General features: G+C 29.8%; 1 pseudogene; it reads left to right on the top strand.

Annotated features, from left to right (window-relative positions):
- Positions 1-265: 265 nt before the first annotated feature.
- On the top strand, positions 266-4895 carry LOC127075546 (AP2-like ethylene-responsive transcription factor At1g79700; annotated as a pseudogene).
- The last annotated feature ends 1447 nt before the right edge of the window (positions 4896-6342 follow it).

Below are 6342 nucleotides of genomic sequence, written 5' to 3'. Positions count from 1 at the left end.
ACACCATTAAAGCCAGGTAAGTTTTCAGCTTATTTTTTAATCAATTTATTTTTCAAAAAAGAATTAAATATGCTGACAAAAACAAAAGGTTGAGATTCCTAAACCATGGAAAGACAGCTTAGAATACAATCTCTTATTGGTAGCATGGCTGCACCACTTTGACAAGTGTTGTTCAAAACTCTAACCATTTTAATTATCCTATATGGTTAATTTTCAAACCATGGTTAAATGAAACCATTTCACTTCTCTTACATATTCATTTTATTTATATAAATTTATTTAAACATTTCCTTTCCAAATTTTCATTCTCTGTTTTTCTCTATGTTTTGGTAAACAACTTTAGGTAAACCAGATTAGTACTATTCTAACTATTGTTATTACAAACACTACAAATACAAAAACATGTTATGTTATGTTATTATCATAGAAAATCACCAAAAGAGGAAAGAAAAACACAAAGTTTGATAACAAATTTGAACAACATTTTTGTCTAATTTCATCTTGAAAGGCACACACATTGTGTTGTTTCTTTTTTCAGCATACAAATGAAGAGGTCTCCACCATGTTCAAGCTCTTCATCCTCTTCATCTTCTATTGGATTTGAGAATCCAATTCAGTCAGAGAAAAAAAGGGGTGCTAAGAATGGAAATAAGAATCTGAATGTGAAGAAGCCACAGAACCTGAAGCAAAAGAGGAACCAAACAAATGGTGGAAGCAGAAGAAGCTCCATTTATAGAGGAGTTACAAGGTTTGCAATTGAATCACTCTTTTGAATTTTAGTTTCATTTGCATGTGACTTATTTTGGTTTGATCAAATCAGACATAGGTGGACTGGTAGATTTGAAGCTCATCTTTGGGATAAGAGTTCTTGGAACAACATTCAGAACAAGAAGGGAAAACAAGGTTATTTTACTATGTTTTTATTTTATTTTTAAAATTAAATAATTTAAAAAAAATATATTATTAAAAAATAGTGAAGATATAAGTGAGAGAAAATGAAGGAGATCTATTATGTTTTGTTTATTATTTTAATTTAAATAATTATTTATTATATTTGTGAGTTTCTAACCTTTGTTTTATTGTTTGCAATCTCTGTCATTGTAACGTTCACAATCACTTGCGGATGGTTTAGTTTATTTGGGTAAGTCATTTTTCTCAAGCACTTTGATTTCTCAGTCAACATTTTCAATTTTATAAACTAGTATTAATATGAATTAATTATTATTGATATGTAGAAAGATTCTGATTATGATGTGGTCACCTTACTTGGACCCAGTTATGTTATTTTAATTGTAATTAATATATATTTTTAATGTTGATACATAGGTGCTTATGATACTGAAGAAGCAGCAGCTCGAACCTATGATCTTGCAGCACTTAAGTATTGGGGAAAGGATGCAACTTTGAATTTCCCGGTATATTTATTTCAAAGTTTTTAGTGATAATTTATTATTAGAGTAAAGATTTAAAAATTGGTCAAAGAAAATTAAATTGAGTCCTAGAATTTTGTTTTGGAAATATAAAAGTACTTTCGAAAATATAAAGCTAGTCAAATTAGCTGTTTTTAAGACGATTTTCAAGATTAGTGTAGATATCTTTTGAACCATATTTAATTCACCTGATTAAAGATAAATAGATGAAAAATTATAGATTTGAACCTACACCCCTATACAGCTATCAACTGAGTTGAGTTGGGTATGAATTTGAATGTGACTAATTTGAGGAAGATTTTTGCAGATAGAAAGTTATGGAAAAGAGTTTGAGGAAATGGACAAAGCATCCAAAGAAGAGTATTTGGCTTCATTGCGGCGGCAAAGCAGTGGTTTTTCAAGAGGCATTTCTAAATACCGTGGGGTTGCTAGGTTAGAATTTGACACTTAAATTTTATAATTGGATTATTTTGTTAGTTGAACGGTCATCCTTTTTCTGTGGTAAAATTATTTGAAGTTTATAGTAATGATACATTTGAATAGGCATCACCACAATGGTCGGTGGGAAGCTCGCATTGGAAGAGTTTGTGGTAACAAGTATCTCTACTTGGGCACATACAGTAAGTTTCATTTTTAACTTTTTTAATTTTTATGCAAACAATACTTAATAAACATGTCACGTGGCATGTGACAATCCATAAGTAGTAAAAGTACAATTTATCCTCTGCAAAGTACTTATTTCCTATCTTTGTCCCATGATCATTACACACAGAATTTGTTCTCCTTGCTTTTCAAATCCACAAATTTCATTTTTATGCTTCACCCCTATTTTATTTATTAGTAATAATAAATTACAGCTTGTAAAACTGTGTTCTCATAATTAATTAATGAATCGAGTTAAAGCTGAAATTTTAGGGTCCATGTGTGAGTTGTGTGGGTTGCATGAACTGTATTTGCAGTACTATTGTCTTCTACTTGCAGAAATATACAGCTAGCTACAAAAGAACGTTGTTTTCTTTGTTTTTTTATCCTTAAAAATATCTAAAATTACTAATCTACTGTCTCATTTATTTTCTAACAAACTCTATTTTTAATTGACTGAATTTATAAAAAAATAATGTACCCCTCCAAGATCTTGTGTTTGTTTTAATAGAGTTAGAGTTTTGAATGTGTTCACTCCACGCTCAAAACTTTGACACTATTTTCGACCCTTTTGAAAATTTTACTCGTCATAAATTGTCACATGTTATAGATGTATTTCAATTTGTGGATGATAGATAAGATAAATGCATATATATGTGTCAATGTCATAATTTAAATTTTAAAACTATTATATGCAATTTTCTAAAAACAATTAATTGTGATTGTACATTATTTCAATTTGTTGGCCAAGTTCAATCTAACATTTGACTATAGATACACATGTAGGAGAGGGTACAGCAGATCCTTGACTCATGCAGTATCCACAATCTCAATCTCCTGCCAACATGTCGCTCAAAAGTTTTTATTTATTTATTTATTTATAGAAAAATAATTAAATATATCTAATCTTGTGAAAGGATAATTAAAATGAAATTTTGTTTAATTATTATTATATTATTATAGGTTTAAAAAGTTAACTAGATCCACAAGATACTAACAACTTTCCCAACAAAAAAATCCAGTAGGCACGTGAATACCAATCCAAATCTTGATTCTTCAAATATTGTTTTTAAACATTTTGAGATTTTATCATGTCATAAAGTTAACTTTATGCAAACTTTTTTTTTCTTTTATGAATTGATTAATGAGGAAGCAAGTTATAAGTTTTACACATTCATTCTGGTCACATTACTTAATATTCACGCAACTGGTGGCCGTTGAAATAAGAACAGAATAACATTTGTATTTTTATTTTAAATTTGGAGTTATGATCTTGATTTCAACTGACATATTGATAATAGTTGAATCAATATCAGACTAAAATGTGCATTATTTTTTTTATTTATTTAGAGTTATCATCTGTTACCAATGTACAATGGCATATTGGTGATAAGACAAAGATTTGAAGTATTTTTTTTTTAAATTAGTTCAATTCAAATTCGTGGTATGTAGCAGTCCCAATATCTCTGAAAAAGATATGTATGCTTTCTTAGTTGGACATTGACACAATATTATTATTTTTTATCATGTTTATTTTATTTATTTTTTAAAATTATTATCAATATTGACGTGTCAATGTTAGGTGATCGATGTCTGTGTCTATGTCCAAGTTTCTTAGTGTAATTGTTTTTTTTTACAATTTAAGTGTATACTCTTTAATTTTTCCAATTAATAGTAACATTTCTGTTTGTGACTAATCTTATGAGATAATAAATTTGTGTCTGTTTTGTAGAAACTCAAGAGGAAGCAGCAGTGGCATATGATATGGCAGCAATAGAGTACAGAGGAACCAATGCAGTGACAAATTTTGACATAAGCAACTACATTGACAAATTGAACAAGAAGAACAAAAATACTGAAACAGAACAAACACAGCCACAAACAACAACAAAAACAGAAATTGTTCCTAATAATTCCTCTGATTCCGAAGAAACATCACAAGAACAAACACCAATAGCTACACCTCCGCCCCCACCACCACCCGAAAATCTAAAAAAACCCGAACCTTTTCAGCAACAAGTTCAACAACAACAACAACAAGAAGATGTTCCTCCAATTGTTCAAGAACACACATTGGTTAACGTCATGGACATTTATCTTGACCAAGACCTACCATGGAGCTACATGTACAACGGTTTATTAGAGTTTCAAGACACAAACATGTCATTCAACAACGGGGAAGATTTGATTGATATATTTGACGGCGCAGGGTTTGTGGAAGACATTGGTTTAATGTTCAACACAGAAGAGCCTTGTGTTGTCGGTGAAAGTGATATCAATATCAGTGAAGTTTTGGAGGGAATTGATTTATTAAACGGAAATGCTGAAAACATGGTTGTGGATAATAATGATAATAACATTAACAAGGAGAAGGAAATATTGTCCTTAGAATCATCATCTTCTTCATCATCATCTTCAACAACTACTACAGTTTCTTTGTAACTAATCTATTTGAATTTGATGCGTTAGATTGATGATGATGACAAAGTGGTGTTGGATGAAGATACATGGAGATTAGTTGTTTGGTTTGTTTAGAAATTGTTGTGATTGGTGGATGGATGGATGTGAAGATTGGGTGAATTGTGAAGTGGTTTTAGGCTTTTATTACTTGTCTTTCATTTTAGGCTTGGATTTTAGTGGGATACCATAAAGGATCATAAACCAAAATTAAGTTTTTTTTCTTCTTCTTGTTTTGGCAAACTAGTTTGTTCTTTTGTTTTTCTCCATTGGATTAGGAGATAGACTAATGGAACAATTAAACATATATATCTTGTTTTTGTAGAAATAATGGGCTAAGAATAAATACATTTTGACATCTTTGTATTTGTTTTTTTTTACTCTTACCCTTTCAATCTTAAGGAAGTTTGTTTCAAGAATTTTAATATGATTTTTATGTATAAGTTACACGAAAGAGGATTGATATGATTACACCAAAAGTCTAACCCTGAATGCTTACATGCAATACAACTTGACCATGTGTTTATTTATCTCAAAACAAAGAAAAAAAATAATGATTAAATATTTTAAAAAGCAAAACCGTATAACAATACGGTATATATGTTACATTTTAGGGTAAGAATAATATTTCTCTACTTGAAAATATAAATTAACAATTTCATTTTTGTTTTTTTAAATAAATGTTTAGCATATAATTTTAGATCAAGTGGTAACCGTTGTGTTTCAAGGACCAGTCCATTAACATCAAGTGCTAAGATTGGTTGTTGCTTCTTGTTTCAGGTTGTGATGGAGACAAAGTTCTAGGCCATGGTTTGAAGAGTGGATTGCTTGCATTGGGAATGACTTGTATTTTGGAATGTTTTGGAGATTGGAAGAGACTCGGATGCTATGGAAATTGTTGATCAAATGTTGTGCTTGGAATACTATTGGATTAGCATTGTGTGGGAATTGTAGTTTTTTCTTGTAATAAATTATGAATTGTATGGTAACTTGTAAGTTGAAATTCTAATTTGCAATTTAAATGGGAATGTTGGATGAATGAATCAGAAATCAAAATGACTTATAAGATGCATGAATGAATCAGAAATCAAAGGCCTATAATGCCCTTATGAAAAAATAAATAAATGTATCAAGAGATCGGTGCTTTTGTGCCATCATGAATTATGAATCATTGGTCATCAGCCTATGAATTTTAACACAATAAGAGACCTAAATCAATGGCCCATGAATTGTTAAATATGATGCATGTATGAATTTAAACGGAAATTGAATAATTGAATAGAAAATTGATTGAATGTTGAAAGTTCTTGAATGCGCATTGAATATTATTTGGAAAGTGTATTGAATTATAAGTTGAAAATGTGAATTGTTTGAATGAATGATCAACTTTTAAAAGAAATGGAATTAATGGTTGTAAACTTGAATCTTGAATGCTTGCTAATCAAAAATGTAAATTGAATCATGGCATAAAGTGCGTATATGATCAATGATGCAAAAATTAAATGGGTCTTTGAATGAAATGTTGACTTTTGACTTTTGTCAACTGGTTGACCAAAGAGTCAATAGTTGACCAAAGTCAACTGTGGATCTTAAACTAGGTTTTTCTTATGGACTTGACAATGTACATACATAAACAAGACACAATCCAAATGAAACAACGATTAATGTTCAAATGTTAAGCAACATAGACGAATCCAATTTAGAACCAACTTGAAGAATTAAGTATCCTTGTTTATCTAAATGACTTAAGATGCATGAATGAATCAGAAATCAAAGGCCTATAATGCCCTTATGAAAAAATAAATAAATGTAT

Source organism: Lathyrus oleraceus, chromosome 4, assembly GCF_024323335.1.
Source record: "Lathyrus oleraceus cultivar Zhongwan6 chromosome 4, CAAS_Psat_ZW6_1.0, whole genome shotgun sequence".
In the NCBI taxonomy this organism is placed as follows: domain Eukaryota; kingdom Viridiplantae; phylum Streptophyta; class Magnoliopsida; order Fabales; family Fabaceae; genus Lathyrus; species Lathyrus oleraceus.
The sequence above is the reverse complement of the archived record's forward strand: the minus strand, read 5'-3'. Positions and strand labels throughout refer to the sequence as shown.